Raw genomic sequence first — 17,375 nt, forward strand, 5'->3', positions numbered from 1 at the left:
TCTATGACGATAATTGTGACAAAACCCGGTATCATCATAGATGTGGTGGGCTCCTACTTCTATGAAAAAAAATCATGACAGAAAATGGGCTTTTCGTCCTGGGCGGGCCGGAGACGCAGGTGCATGACATTCTTTGGGTCGTCCATGACGGAAAAAACCATGGTAGAAGCGAGGGGGAGGAAAATTTCGGGGAGTTCCCGGTTACGCTGGGAGGTCGGGGGCCGAGCGATGCGCATTTCTCCCGTACACGTACGCGCGTGTGTGCGAGGTGTTAGCTCTAACTAAACTCGAGCGAGGCGTTGGGCTCTAACTGAACCCGAGCGATTGCACTGCAGGCTATGCATTACTAAACCCGAGCGATCGAAGATGTAGCTAGTGGGTCCCAGCAGTCAGGGGGAAACATTTTTTCGCGAAATATGGTGGCCCATCCGGTGGGTCCCCGCTGTCAGGTGGAGGAATCATTATATGCGCGTAATAAGGAGGCACTTCCTTGCTGCGGCCGTGGACCCAACTCTCAGCCTCTCCACGTACAGTCCACGTCTGATGGAAGTCGTTCCTTGACCACGTTGACCACACCGCGCTGAGAGCACCACGGCGGTGGAAGACGGCGAGGACTAGGAAGGGGATGACTCGGAGCCGGGGAAGACGCAGCAGTGGATGCCCAAGCAAAGAGGAGTACGAGGGTTCATTGGTTCGGCTGCGGTGTGGGGCTGCTGTCGCCGCAGAATAACAGGAGGTGTGGGTGAGTAGAGGGATGGCCTGGCCAGTGGTGGGAGTAGTAGGGGCGGTGAGGCCTCCGCGGCATCACAGCCGGCCATGGGAGGCAGGAGCACGCGGCACGACCGGCGCTGGTTGGCGGCTGGAGCAAGAAGACCAGAGGTTGAAAAAGCACTACGGCCATTGGATGAACATCGTACGGTAATAGGAGCTAGAATCATTCATATTGACTAAGTTGACAAAGCCCTCCGTCCCCATCAACTTGGTAGGCCCACAAGTCAGCATCCCACTATGCTAGGTTCCAGGTGGCAGGGGGAATATTCATTTTTTTGTGCGTAATAAGGAGGCACTTCCTTGCGTGCGAAGATAGCTGGTGGGTCCGACATGTCAGCAGGGGGCACGTTATTTTCGCGAAATACAGAGGCCCTTCCGGTGGGTCCCAGATGTCAGGTGGAGGAATCATTATTTTGCGCGTAATAAGGAGACATTTCCTTGTGTGCGGCTGTGGACCCAGCTGTCAGCCTCTCCACGCACAGTCTACTTCCGATGGTGTCGTTCGTTGACCACGTTGACCACGCCGTGCCGAGCGCATCCAAGGTGGTGGACGACGGCGACGCCTCGGACAGCAACAAGCCGGAGATGGGAAGACGTGGGAGTAGAGTCGCAGACGGAGAGGTGTACGAGGGTTAACTGGTTCTAGTGCGGTGTGGTTCGGCAGTCGGTGGAGAAGAACAGGAGGTGTGGAGGGGTGGAGGGATGGCCTGGCCAACAGTGGAGTAGCGCTTCATAGAGAAGCGTGCTAAGCAGAGCTACTAGCAGCAGGAGGCAGGAGGTGGTCCCGACGGCGCTGGAGGAAGAAGACGAGAGATTGAAGATGGATGCCGGTCATTGGATGTAAATCCAACGGCTAACATGTCAGAATCATTTCTTGACTAAATTGACAACGACTTGCGTTGGCTTCGACCTATTGGCCCACATTTCAGCCTCCAAAAATGTGGCATGTATTCAACCCATTTTTTCAGAATTTACAGTCTTTTTTCTGCGCGGTAGAATTTACAGTCATTTTGATCTTTTTTTGAATTACAGCCATTAGCTGGGCTGGGTGAACAAATAATGTAGCGTCCATGCGGCCCATTTATTTTATTTCCTAAAAAATTACAGGCCATTTGCACTTTCTCGAAATACACGATTTTGCTGGGCTGATTCTAATTATAATGTTGGGTTGGGCCAGCAATGTTATCAAAAAATAAAAAGGGGCTGAGCATTTTGTTATAAATATATTTAAATAATAAGTGATATTATTACATTCGTCCTTAAATCTTACCAAGCTTTTGTACACAATCACTAGGATTTTCGTGCCAAAACAATCCAGGATTTTATTTGTTAAGAAATTATTTTTATAAGTTAATAAGATGTGGGATATTGTTTTCTTACATATGTAAGTATCTGTTAAATATATGATGACAATAAAAATAATATATAATAACATATAAAATAATTTAAAATATATATAATATAGTTAGAAGGGAAACATAAGTTGGACCTGGCGTTCCTATTCTTATATAGAAAAATAGAACAGACCTCTGCGTTTTCTTCAAAAAAATACATAAATTGGGCTGCCAAAAATAAAACCTCGGATGGGAGGTCCATAGGCCGGTCGATACATGACGGCCCTAAGAAAATACAAACAGGCCTATGGACCTCCCATCCGAGGTCGTGGGCTGCGCATGTTAAAAATGAAAGCCTAGACGGGGCAGCCCAAAACCACGTCCAACACTTGCCAAAACTCGTCCCTCGTTTTCTCTGTGTTTCGCACACTCGACATTGTGTGGGCATTTTGACTGTGCATCATATGAAGATGTGCTATGCATGAATGTTGATCAGCATGCTGTTAACTGGCTCGTAGTTCCATTTTCAACCATGAATAAAACTTCCAACATGATGTTAACCCTATTTGAAAAGGCCGTGTTAATATAAATGCTCTGCCTCTGAAAGTTGCAGTTTCTTATCTGAAACTAAACTTGCAGTTTCTTATCTAAAACTGAAACTTGCAGTTTCTTCTCTGAGAATCACATTGTCTGCACTTTTATACTCCTATGAAACTACATTTTTTAAGTGCTAAAAATATATCTCTAGAATTCATAAAATACTTCATATGCTCAATAATGCAAATCTGAAATTCAAAAGAGATTCATATCTGAAAGTACTCTCAAAATACGCAACACAAAACAAAAAACAATTCACAACCTGCAAATACTGACAACCCTAAGCTCCTCCTGACAATTCACAACCTGCCCGACTATTGGGCTGGGGGGCAGCCCCCTCCTATTCCTCGGCGGTAGACAGCCGCCCCGTGAGACGATGTGAACGGCGAGGGAGCCGATGGCGGGGAAGCGTCGTCGGGCCAACTGCTTTTCTCCTCTTGCAGTTGGGTTCGGTCGACGAAGACTCCACCGGCTCGCTCTGGCAGGACACCCTCACAAACGGCACCCTGTAGATGCTCGATCCTTCAATCTTTGGTGGATGCTCCATCTGGGATCGATACTCCCACCACCGCTCCCTCACGATTGGATTCAGTGAATCTGTTTGCTCCATGGCCCAGAGGAGCAGCTCTATGTACTCCAGCGCGACTCCCTCCGGGAGTATCGCCGCCTTTTCGCTCTGTTGCAGATATTTGGCCATGGATGTCACCGTCGCCGCTATTTGGTCCTTGTTGTCAAACCAAGACTATATCTCCAACATCCTAGCTAGCTTCACAGGGTCGGTGTCTGCGATCCTCACGTATCGGTTGTACTCCTCCATCAATCTACTTCTCCACAGCACCTTCACTCGCCGGTGGTGGATTTGAATGGAAGAGGAGAGGAGCAGCGCTGGTTTTGGACTGGAACATGAGAGGAGGGGCGGTGGTTTTGAAATGGAAGAGGTGAGGAGCGGCGCTGCATTTAGATTGGAACAGGAGAGGAGCGGCGGTGGTTTAAGAGGAGAAGAGCGGAAGAGCGGCGCTGGTCTTGGAAGTATTTTTTTGTTCTTTTGTGTATTTTGGGTCAAAGTTTGACTACGTACTGTATTTGACAAGCAAAATGTGAATGCATGTCACCAAAAATTGTATGTTTGGTTCGTATCTGAATGTACTTTCAAATTATATTATTTTTGCAACGTATAACATATATTTTATGTGTGAAAATCATGGTCAATTATGACCCAGAATAAAAGGGAGACTAATTAATGTGGGGTCGCTTTCTTAATTGAGGGGTAAATTGATTTTAATTTTGATCCAGTCATAGCGCGCCGGCCCTCTCGTCCAATCCTAAATTGCTGCCGCACGCTCCTCTCCCTCTTCTCCATTGCAAAACCACCTCCTCTCCTCTCCATCATCTCCATTCCAAAACCACCGTCTCGCCTCTCCCTCTTCTGATCTTCTCCATTGCAAAACCACCTCCTCTCCTCTCCATCATCTCCATTCCAAAACCACAGTCTCGCCTCTCCCTCTTCTGATCTTCTCCATTGCAAAACCACCTCTTCATGCACGTGGCCCGGAGGCGCAGCTGTCGTCATTTTGATCTGAAGCGCCGGATTATAACATATAACACAAAAAAATGCCACATGACAAGAAATCATAACCTCAGTGCCCAAAGGAGACAACATGAATCCCGACGGACAAACTAGACGAGGAACAAAGCTCAAATTAAAGATAAACTCGTAGAAAAGGGGTCCATCGATAGATGTCCTAATTAACATAGCCGGCTTGACCTAGATGGCAGCCGAGTAGTCACTGTTCGTGCATGCGCCCCCAATGACTAGCCCAACTCAGTTGTCGCTGTTTAACCCTCGCAGTGATCCGAAGCACATGACACCTAATTTTGCGAGATGACAAGAAACCTTTTTCTAGATTTCTCACCACAACTACAACCATGTACAACACAGCCTGCACGATATGTAGACGATAGCCAATCCAGGCATGTTTGCTGGAGTCTGGTCACATGCATGGACGAACTGATCTTCCGTGTCTTGCAGGGATCGTCCAGGCACCAACGTAGTACAACACTTCTCTCGTACTATCGCTCGTCTCCCTCTTCTATTAAGTCACCCGACTTGTGGGGCCGGGGTGTGTGCCTATGGTCGGTTCTCAATTGCCGTCCCACATGTGTGTGCAAACGCAATATGACGCGCGTTCCATTCGGAGAGCAGCGTGCCAGACCGACCAACCGTCTGGGGTGCGACGTGAACGCGACAGGCGTGCTGTATACTCCATACATGTGTACCTCCGTTTTCTAGACGCTTTGCTCCATGGTGCGGGCGCAATCCATGGATACAAAATTAGTATACTGTATACTATTTAAAAGTCGAGGGCGGGGCTTTTCCTGTGCGGTAGGTGGTGGGGCAGTTCCGCCTAGTCGGTTCGACAGAGACGCGAGAAGACGAGGGAGTAGGCTGCTGCAAATGTAGGGCTGTGTGATTTGACAGCGAGTTACTGCTGGACAGGTGGGGCCCCATGATTTGACTTGCCATTATCATTTTAACTGCAGTGCTACGACCGGCGTGAGTCTCCCGATTCCTGACCACCTCCATTACGAAGAAAGAGATAGAGAGGAGTAAAAAAATACACTTATAGCCAACCTTATAGCCAACCTTGTTGTAGTATGAGTGACTAAGTGATGACTATGTATGACATGCCAACATCAGATAGCCTAACGCACTGTGTTAAATCTCCAAGGGCGTGACCGCGCGAGCGACGCGATGGTCGTGGTAGGCGCGACCATGATACGGGCTGCTGGCAGCCCTTGGATCTGAGATCAAACAGTCGCATGCTAAGTTGCTGAAAATTTATAGAATAACCCTCCAGGATAGGATATTCACCCATAGGTCTAGAATCACGCCATGCAACCGTTCGATCTCAAATCCAAGGGCTCTCGGAAGCCCGTATCATGGGAGAATGGAAAGCCACTACCCTGCCGTTCGCACGCTGGCAATTCGCTCCTACTCCTCCCCGCACGTCCTTCAATACTACAGCGGTTCGCTCCTAGTCGTCCCGTCCATTCATATTACGGCAGTTCCACTAATCCTAACCCTCCTCCCAAATCCATGGCGTCCCAAATCTCCACGATCGGCGGTGAGTACAAGGTTAGAACCATCACCAGCGATGAGTTCGACGTCATCTACACCTGTTCTTCCGCGACGGTGAAAGGATGCCTTTCTCGCTTCAGACGCATGTTCGAAAACTCAGATGATGAGTGGGTTGCTGGGCTAGATGTTGAGTACACCACAGTCCTGGGACCAGAGAAGGATCTAAAGGGCGAAGAGAGGAAGAAGCCCGCCGTGATCCAGGTTTGTGTACATAAAGTTTGCTTGGTCTACCACATATGCCATGCCGACGTTGAGTGCCAGGATTTTAAGAACTTCCTGAAGGACAAAACAGTGAAATTCGTTACTGTAGGCTTTAAGAACAACAGGGATGTCCTGCGTCGGATAGGTCTCGTTGTAGGCAACCCCTTCGACCTCCAGAGGAATCGGCCGGTGTCCTCTCGTCAGCCTTCAATGCTGACCCTGGCAGGAGCCATGGTTCATCCTTCGTATGGTAAACTAGAGAAACCTCCATACACATTTCATCGTCATGCATGGCAGCGAAATGTACTAGATATAGACCACATCCACTATGCTGCAATGGATGGCTACCTTTTCTTCAATATCTACAAGGGTTGGATGAAGAGCAACAACCAAGTGTGCGGTTCAAGCAAAGAAGTATCAGCCAAGAGGAAGAGGGACAAGGACGAAGTCGAGGACGTGGACGAGGACTCCGAGTAAGGTGGCAGTGTCGTTGCTCATGGTGGTTCTAATGCAGTGTCTAAAGGAATAGTTGCAAAGTTTAATTTCAGGTGTGCTTAATTTAATTTGGGGACAATTGCATTTTTACCCCTAGTTGGTTCCTACCCACGGGTTTTGCCCTTACTTTTCGAGTTTGCTCAGTTTTGCCCCTACTTTTTCCGTCGTGGTCCCTCGAATGCCCTTTGACCGTTTGACCAAAACTTTGAAAATTCATAACTAATTCATATGAACTCAGAAAAATGCAACTAAGATATCAAAAATGTTCGTATAAACATTACCTTTATGTGCATATCATTTGTATTCTGGACAAACGCACCCTTTAAACTGCCTGAGGTAATTAATGTTATTAACATTATTAAATATAAAAAGGTATAAACAATATATTTTTTATGAATAAAAATTACATGCAAATGTAGGTGATGTTTTGTGAACATCCACATATCTTATTTGCATTTTTCTGAGTTCATATCATCTTGTTATGAATGTTCTAACGACTTTGACCAATATTTGGAAACTTCATAACAAATTGATACGAACTCAGAAAATTGCAAATAAGATATCAGTCTGTTCAGAAAACATCACCTACATTTGCATGTAATTTTTATTCATGAAAAAAATATTGTTTATACCTTTTTATTTTTAATAATGTTAATAACATTAATTACTTCAGGTAGTTTAAAGGGTGCTTTTGTCCTGGATGCAAATGATATGCACATAAAGCTAATGTTTATCGAAACATTTTGATATCTTATTTGCATTTTTCTGAGTTCATATGAATTAGTTATGAATTTTTAAAAGTTTTGGTCAAACGGTCAAAGGGCATTCGAGGGACCTCGGCGGAAAAAGTAAGGGAAAAATTGAGCAAGCTCGAAAAGTAAGGACAAAACCCGTGGGTAGGAACCAACTAGGGGCAAAAATGCAATTTTCCCTTTAATTTGAGGGGTGTGTTGTGCTGAGCCCCCAGCAGAACTATGTTATGTTTCTTCTCGTTACTTTAACTCTTCAGTACGTACATACTAGTATTTCTTACATTTCATCTTTTAGTTGGTATAGTACTACCACTCGTTTCTTCACATTATATACGTACAATATATATGGCCAACATCATATAGTCAACAGTTTAGTTGTCAAAGAATTTCAGGGTGCTTAGTTTTGTCAAAGAATTCCAGGATGCTTAGAGGGTGCTTGGATCCAAGGGACTTATTTTAGTCTGACTAAAAATAGTCTCTTTAAGAGGCTAAAGTTCCAAGCACCCCTGACTAAAGAGGGGCTAAAACTAGTCTTGAGACTAAATTTTTTTAGTCAGGGGTACCCCTACTAAAATGTGGATTAGTCCTCTCTCTACTCATTTAACTCCTCTCCTTTAACATAGGTGAGTTCTGGATTGGAGGGTTTGGAGGATAATAAATGCTCATTAACTTGATTTTAGCCTTTTTAGTATTTGGATCCAAGCATGGGTGAGGCTAGCATGTTTTAGTCCCACTACTTTTAGTCATGGGACTAAAACGTATCCAAGCACCCTCTTAGTTTTATTTGAGGGGTGGGTTGTGCTGGACACCATTATTGTGACTTGCCTTTTTAATAGTACTATATGCATAATTTGGTGACGAGTGCTCTCTATATGTACCACCTTTTTTTAATTTCAAGTTTTGCTCCATGGCGCAATCCATCGATACTACTGCTGTACAAAAGTATACATTTTTTAAAAGGCTAGAGGGCGGGGCAGTCTAGCTTGGTCGGTTTCACGAGAGGCGAGGGCCTTTGTGATTTAACGGCTCATTACTGCTGGAAGGCGGGGCCTTGTGATTTGACTGCTCGTATAAATGCGCCGACGACCTGATCGAGGAGGAGCAAAGAACCATGCGGTATACTCAAGTTTTCCACTGGAGTAGTACTGCGACGGAGGAGCACGAAACACGGCAGCCCGATGCCATATGGCGATAAAAAATGATCTAATTTGCTAGCCATCTCATTGTTAGCATTGTTCTATTCATTCCCTAAAAAAACCATTGTTCTATTCATGCCTCGCAGAGAATGTGACACGTGCGGCGAAACACCCGAAGCAAAAGATGAAACACAGGAGCAAATGAAGAAGGAAGATTATCACCCCAAATGATCTAATTCGCCGCGGAGTAGTAACTGCTTCTTCATCGCCTGCAGGACCTCCATCTCCTTGCGCGTCTCCTCCGCCATCTTCTTCATTCTGTCCATGACGTGGGATTTCTCGACGCGAGCCTTCATCATCTGTTCCACAGCCGCATTACGTACCTTGACAGCAGCCGGGTGCTCGATGCGGAGCTTCGCCAACTCCTCCTTCTGTTCCATGACGAGGGCCTGCAACATATTCATCGAGGAACTACTATTCCCATGCAACTTCTTCCAGCCGGCGTTCTTCTCCTTCAACAGGTCAATCTTGTGGCAGAGCTTCGCCTTGTCCTCCTGAAGTCGCAGATTTCGCCGGTCGCCTTCTTCTCCGAGGCAATGCTCTTCTTCCTCAGCATCACCAAGCCGGCGGTCAACTCCCCCTGCTGATTGAGCTCAGCGGGCATGTCGTCGAGGCTCTCCTTCAGCATCTCCATCAAGCCTTGGATCAACTCCTTCTGCTTATTCAGGTGCTTGTTGAGCTGATCAAGCATGCCTTCGAGGGATAACGACTCCAGCTCCACCGGCTCGGCATGTTTGCCTTCGCGGCTAGGGCGCTCCAGGGAGCCATTGCCTGCCCGTGAGAGATCTTTTGATGTCTCTGCGTGGCGGTGATCCCTCTTTTTTTTCCGCAGCCTTGGTTGTCGCTCCCTTGTTATGAGTAGTTCTCGACCTAGAGCTCTGCTCACCGGCCATGGCAACGACGGACGAAGAAGAAGCACTTATGAGGAGGAAAGGTAGAGTAATTTTCGGTTAGGTAGTTCCCCTTTTTATAACCTAAGTACTAGCACTAGTACTAATACCTGCATAGTGGGAACACGTTCAGGTTTGGTACGTACTAGCAGGTGTGAGTAGGCTTTCGAATGTGATGGGAACAAGGTAAAGATTAATTGATGGTTTTGGTTTCGAGGCCCGAAACGGCTCCCGATGAGTTTAGCGGAACATAAATTTCAAGTACTACATTGCTTAAATGCATAAATATTATGTTACTGTCAAAAATTGGCACAAAATACGAAGGAGACCAATGGAAGTACTACTAGCAACCCATGATTTAACTACTCGCATGCGCGCAGTGGAGTAATAATGTCTTTCTTCCGCTCTCACGTTCACTCAATTTGCATGCGCTGTATTAATTAACCATCAATGAAGTGAACGACTTTACACACGTCAAATTATCACATGGGGTGGATCTTGGTACAAAATTGCGTCCGCCCGTGTACCCGCGTGTGCGTGCGAGGGAATGAGTGCGTGCGTGGCATGCGTGCACATCTTCGCTTCGTGCATCTACCGCCAGTATGGCTCAGGGAGGAAGAGTACATTCTTCTGGAACCAGCAACACGTCCACTGTGATCAATCCACGCAAGGAGGTCGCGACAACGCCTCCACATGTGCCATGTGGCTTCATGAACTGTAAGAGAGACACTGTGTAGCGTGCCATTGGTATTCTAATTTACGTGTTTTGCACATACTCGAAGTACTAGTAAGGTACACATGCATTGCACGCATCAGATTTTGCAACCAAATTATGAATAAATACCACACTATAGCATGTAAGCTCTGAGTCATAAATGCCTGATGTAGCCCTTCGTTTAATTCTTATAGTTCATCTCATTCAAAATCAATTAGTTTTTATAAAAAATCTAAGAACGCGGGAATAGGAAAAACATGGGATTATAGTGGAATGTCGTCTTGAATCCTACAGGATTGTACGAGTGTTTGATTGTGCATAGAAAAAACGCAGAATTCTTTCAAAGAGGTTTGAGTGGATGGGATGTTTCCTATGAAATCTAGTGCAAATGAATCATATGGAAAAATTCCTATGGTTTACAATCCTACGAATCAAACAACCAAGATAGGAAAAATTCCTAATGATTAGAATCCTCCAAAATTCCTTTGAGAATCCTTTGAATCAAAGAAGCCCTTAATCTATTTTATGATTCATGGAATTGTGCGTTGTAAAGCATAAAGTAAAAACAAATAATGGCAATTCAACTAGAAAAAAGTTTGGGAAGTTATGATATGGAAGATTCTAGAACAAAAGAGAACCACTGTTGTTTTGAGGTTTGTGCATTATGCTTAAGTTCAACCATGGAGTCTGCTAGATTGTACTTGTTGCAAAATCCGGTGGGGGCTAGAAGATGGTGCGAGGGGCCGAGTGGAGGGAGACTATGAAGGAATGCACAAGTGCGAGATCGATATTTAGAGAGAGGGGGCGAACACGTGCGCTGTTGCGCGCAGTGGCGGAGCCATGAAAAATAAATGAGCTAGGGGGCCAAGCATTGCTAATCCTTTACGAGGAGGGTCAATTCATGAACTTAAACCATTTTTAGCAGCAATTGTCTAATGATCACATTCATATTAGCCTCGATATATAGTGATGTTAGGGGGGAGGGGGGAAGGGCCCTTACTGCCCCCTGTCTTCGCCATTGTGCACACGTCTGAGAGATGAAGCGGAAGGCATGGATGATGAGAGGGGGAAGTTGGATATATAATTAATGTGGGTGTATTAGCTATATATGTTAATCCTATATAGAGAGGTATAGATTGATCAATGTGGACGTGGGAAAGAGGGTGAGACCTCACTGGATATATCGATTGATCGGTTTGCGTGGAAAACTATGAAAGACCTAGCTATATACACACATACATAGAGGAACATCGATCATTGCACATGCACGCGTGAGAGATAAATAATGCCCGATATGATGGAGAGGGGATGTGTGTGGGTGTGTGCCTTCATGGGAGACCGACCTGAAGAAAAAGATTGCATGCGTGCGATGGATAATGCCGACTGGTAGTGTGTTTGCATGCATGCACGAGAGAAAGTTAGTGGTACAATTATAAAGATAAGACTACTGTGTGGGTGTAAAAGAATAGGTGAGGTCATAATCAATGTAAAGTTGAATTCAAATATTTGAATAAGAGATCCTGATGTTTGAAACCCATGCATGCATGAATATAACGGAGATCTGCACGGTGTGGTTTGGAAACGAGCATGTTGTAATGTATACACATTGAACAAGGTCATACTGATTTGAATTTGAGATACCGATGGCACACATCATTTGGCCACGTCACATCCGTGCATGGACATACTATTCTAATTGGAGATGATGGGTGGCTTTCGCATCACATATCTATATCTATAGCCCTATATATATATATTATATATTATATTTTTTATATTGTGTGCGGGTAACTTTAACTTTGAAAGATGGTCGTTGGATGAGGCGAATCCGATGGTCCAAAGATGGCAAATTTGAGCAGTACTGGCCGTTGGATATCATCTAGATTCCACCAGATTTCGCCACATGTATAATCTAGAAGACTCCATGGTTGAACTTAAGCATAATGCACAAACATCAAAACACCAAGCACTTCTTATTTGTTCTAGAATCTTCCGTATCAGAATTGCCCATTTTTCTACATGATTTGCCATTGTTTTTACTTTATGTCTTACGGCGCACAATTCCATGAATCTTAAAATAGATTAGCTTTCTTATAAAAACTAGATGATTTTGAATGAAATGAACTATAAGAATTAAACGAACATCTACATCATGCATATATGACTCAAAGCTTGCATGCTATAATGTGGTATTTATTCATAATTTGGTTGCCAAATCTCATGCGTGCAATGCACGTGTACCTTACTCTAGTCTAAATGGTGTTTGTGGTGTGTTGTGCGTGTTGAGGTGCAAATTGTCTTTTTTGGGTACACGTTAAGCTTGTTCTTCCGAAATTTCAAGCCGCGCCTTGTTATGCCGAAAATTCAAGCTAGCGTCTCTGTCTATCGTGCTGCGAAACTCCGCCTCTTCAACCCGCGCCTTGTTAGCCCGAAATATTTAAGATATATCTTTGTCTCGTTGTGCTCCGACAACTCCCTCCATCTCAACCCGCGCCTTGCTATTCCGAAATTACAACGCGTGCGAAAACTCCCACCTCCTGTGAAATCCCGACACGCGAAATGCCCGTGGTACCCCTGAACCGAAAGAACCGCCTCAAATCGGTGGGGGTACTTTCGTAACTTACCCCACATTTCGGACAAGCGCGTCTCTAAGCCATGGTTCCCCACTGCCATCCCATCCGCCCACCCATTCGTACACCGAGGCCGCGAAAACCCGCGACGAAACCCCACACCCTGCTCCGTCCGCCACCCAGCCGGAGCCTCTTCCCCGACGACGTCGTCCACAGCAACACCTCGACGTCCCTCATCCACCGTACCGGATGAGGATCCGTCGTCGATCTCATCGTCCCGCCGGTTCAGCCACCCCGTCCTCCACCTCCAAGGAGCTGCCCCGACGTTCCCCTCGTCTTTCGCGCCACCTCCATTCCCACACCGCCGTCTTCACCTGCACCACCGGAAGAGCATCATCATCACCGTTTCCTCGGATGAAGCTGCGGCCTAATCGGCGCCACCAAAGAGGTTGTACACTAATCGCCGCATTTTCTTCTTGATTCGATCTCATGGTCTGCCGGCGCTCGGTCCCGAGCCGACACGGCGTGGCTCCATCCACGGCGGCGTTGCCGGATATTCCTCCACGGCGTCGCTCCCTCGCGGCGACGTCCACATCAGTAGGAGCTGCTACTGCTTTAGCTCTCGCTCACGCTGCTGCTCTGCTCTTGCTCTCGGTCCCCTGCCTGGTCTGCTCTTGCTATTGCTCTTGCTCGCGCTGCTGCTCTCGCTCTTGCTCTTGCTTGCGATGCTGCTCCGATTTAGCTACACTTCAGTCGACTGAATCGACTTTTGGGTCAGTCGATTTTCAGGGGGTGGGGGGGCTCGCCGGGGTGAAGGAAGAACCAGCCGCAGCGGGGAGGGGGGCTCGCCGGAGAGGTACCCCACTATCTATCTTAGGGTTCAGGATGGGGGCGGTGGTCGCCGGCGGTGGCGGGGTGTTGGCGGGGCGGCGGCGTGGGGATCGCCGGAGAAAAAGCTCGGCACGGGGGGCCCAAGAGGGATGGCCGGGGCGGCGATGGAACGGCAGTGGGGAGTGTTTTCGGGGTGGGCGGGGCGGCGCACCGCCGACCGCGGGCGGCGGGGGCTGCTGTTTGGCCAGTGGTGGTTGGTGGCTCAGGGGGGTGGAGGTTGAAGATGAACCGCAGGCCCTTGATTTCGTATCCAACGGCTGCAAAATCGATTGACCAGAGATGAAAAAGTCAGTCGACCGACGTGTAGTCTCACCTTGCTAGTGCGTTCATTTTCGACAGCAAAATTCAGTTTCGACAGCAAAATTCAGTTTCAACAGTTAAGTTCAGTTTCGACAGTTATGTTCAGTTTCAATAGTTAAATTCAGTTTCAACAGTTAAGTTCAAAGATGAGCGGCTGATGTATTTTACATCTAGCACTTTGTGGTTATGTATTTTACGTCATGTATTGGAGATGCTATTAGAATTCCACTCAGGTTAACGTTGTTCGTTGTCTCTCTTGTCCTGCTTCAGCCTCGGCGTCGTACAACTCACAGCGGAGCAGTACCTCGGGCTCCATCTCCAGACGCCTAAGATCTACCCCTCCTCCGATAGCCAAGTCAGCTGGAGCATCCTCACCAGCAAACCCAATCACGCTGAGATCAACATGGCTTCGCCAAAGAGGTTGTACACTTGTTGCATCTCTTTTTTACTCTACATGTTATATATATTGTCCACTGAGCACTCATAGTAACGGGAACTATGATTATTTTACCCTACTATATGACAAGCAGTGAGGTACCAGGCAACTTAGCTATCCGTGATGGACTCTCTTGAATGCCATCATTATTTATCTCTGCGTGTTTGAGCTGTGCATTTGTCGATGGGCCTGGGAGTTGAGCTAGTATGGCAGTGGCCTGGGTCCAAAGTAATAGAAGTAGCACAAAAACATTTTTTTAGTGTAGGATTTTCCTTGCTCAAGCCTTCCTACTAGAATCGCCAGTGCTTGAAAGGAAAAGTGAATGAAAAACATCGGAATTGGAAAGTTTTCTATGGTACTACTTTTCATGAATTTGGTGCAAAGGAATGGAGCAAAGGAAAACTGTAGGATTTGTTCCTTTAGTGTCTCCTTGAAAGAAAAACTGTAGGAATTCTAATTTCCACTTCTCCTCCTTTTCATATTCCTATTCATCAAGCACAAGACTAAGAGATAGTAGCATAATAGCATTATAACCGTACATTTTGTTGTGGTTTGACTTAATCTCACCATGCTTTTTTGCATCCTGTGATCTTCCAATTGTTGTGAATCAAACACCCAGATTGGCAGAAATCCTATGTTTTTAAATTTTCTGTTTTGCACGTGCATTCCTATCCTATTCCTGTCTATTTCCTATGCCTGCATTGTTAGGATCCTCAAATTCAAACAAGCCCTTACTCAATTACTTCTGTTATAGATATGTGTCAAAGAAAACCTTGTGTGGTTTATCCTGCTCCTGCGGCGCTATGTTCCACCCCAGCTCAGCTCCTCCAACGATGGAAGGGTTCACCACAGTAGGGATCTGCTCTCTAGACCGTCTTTCGCCGCCTCAGATCTTCTTCCCCGCCGCCGGCAGCCACGGCAACTGCATTACCATCATCAACTGAGCAGATGACCTTGAGGACTACACGGGTCCGCAAGAGAGGTCGCACTCTTCCGTGTCTGCTTACGTTATGCGTCGCTTAATATGATGGCATGCTACATTATCGTCGTGTTCACCTATTAGACTCCGAGTCAGGTCCAAATAATGCTGAAACGTGAGTTTTTAAATGGTTGTGGGGTACATATTGGGGCAGCAATCAGTACTATCTGTCTACTATCTGGTTAATCTCTCGTGTCTACTATGAGTTTCATGTTGGGTGCAAACAAACATTAAAGGAGCCATTATCTGTATTTTTTAACTGAAGCTATTATCTGCCTGCTATCATTGGTTTTGGGTCTATCCACAGTTTGCTACCATCACTCTGGATTTGTGCATGCACTCCTTACATAATCTCAATATGTTTTATTCCTATGCATGCCAGTTATTGTACACAATGTAACTCATCATGTAGATCAAAAGAGACGAGCCTTGCGTGGCAATAAAATTTCATGCAGACGTCGTTCCATGGTGGGCACAAAGGCAGCCCCCCTCCACCACATTTGGATCGTAATCAAGAGGAAGATAACTGTTCTGAGGGGGATTCAGAAGGAGAAGACCACTCCTATTTACCCCATGAGGTCTTCTCTTTGACTTGGCATGCTGATGTTGGTAATATCATGCATATGGTGCCTTGCATTGCTTACAGTATACATTAAAGATGTCATTTGCTTAGTTTAGACATGCTTTATGTCAATGCCATCTGTTTAGTTTCTTTATCGTATATGTGAATCATGCAATGCCATCTTGTCTAGCCAGGCATCATATATGTGAATTTTGCAATGCCACCCTGGTTAGCCAGTCACCTTATATGTGAATTATATCATGCCATCATTTTTTATTACGTGTTAAATTTGTCAACAATTTTAGTACATTCAATTACTCTTCCTGTGCATCTGCCATTCGGCACGTTCATGGAAAAATCTGGAGTAGAAACAAGGTCTTCAGAGCAGACAATGCTATCTGACGAAGCGCATGTCTTGCTGGTTACCGATAGCTCCTCAGAGGAGGATTCAGAGACAGATGACCAGTCATATCCCCACCCCCCGAGGTGCATGCCCTAACTTGGCAGGGTTACATTTCTCATATCGTTCGTATGGTATCTTGCATTGCTATGTCATTTGCTTAGTTTAGACATGCTTTGTGTGAATGCCACCTATTTAGTTTCTAATTACCATATATGTGAATTATGCAATGCCATCTTGTTGCAAGTCATTATATATGTGAATTATGCAATGTTATCTTGTTACAAGGCATTATGTATGTGAATTATGCAATGCCATGCTGTTTAGGCAAGCGTCATATATGTGAATTATATCATGCCGTCCTTTTTTTGTATTTCTCATTGCTTTTGTCGACAATGTTTGTATATTCAACTGCTCTTCCCATGCATCAGCCATTTCAATTGGTGATGGAGAAATCTGGAGTGAAAATAAGGTCTTCAGAGCAGACAATGCTACCTGCTGAAGCAGATATCTTGCTGGTTACAGATAGCTCTTCAGAGGAGGATTCAGAGGCAGATGACCAGTCCTATTATCCCCCTGAGGTGTATGCTCAAACTTGGCAGGGTTATATTACTCATATAATGCATATGTTGTATTGCAATGCTTAGTTTTTACATCATATACACAATATTGAATGCCATCTCCTTAGTTGACACATCATATATGCGATTGCCCTCTGCTCACTTCCTTAGTATATAAACCATATATTTGAATTATGTCATGCCATGATGTTTACATAGACAGCATGTATCTGAATTATGGCATGCCAACCCATTTTCTAAATACATAATATAGTTATATCATCTCATCCTGTTTACATAGTCATCATATTTTAAATTATGTCATTCTATCCGTGAATTATATCATGCCATCATGTTTCCATCGACTGCATGTTTGTGATTTATGGCATGCCAACCACTTTAATAGACACATCATATAGTTATATCATGTCATCCTATTTACATAGTCATCATATTTTGCAGTATGTCATTCTATCCTGTTTAGTTAGCCATCATACATGTGGAATTGTGTCATGCTATCCTGTTTAATTAGCCATCATATATGTGAAATTATGTCCTGCTATTCTGTTTGCTTAGACAACATAAAT

This window comes from Triticum urartu, chromosome 5, assembly GCF_003073215.2.
Source record: "Triticum urartu cultivar G1812 chromosome 5, Tu2.1, whole genome shotgun sequence".
Classification (NCBI taxonomy): Eukaryota; Viridiplantae; Streptophyta; class Magnoliopsida; order Poales; family Poaceae; genus Triticum; species Triticum urartu.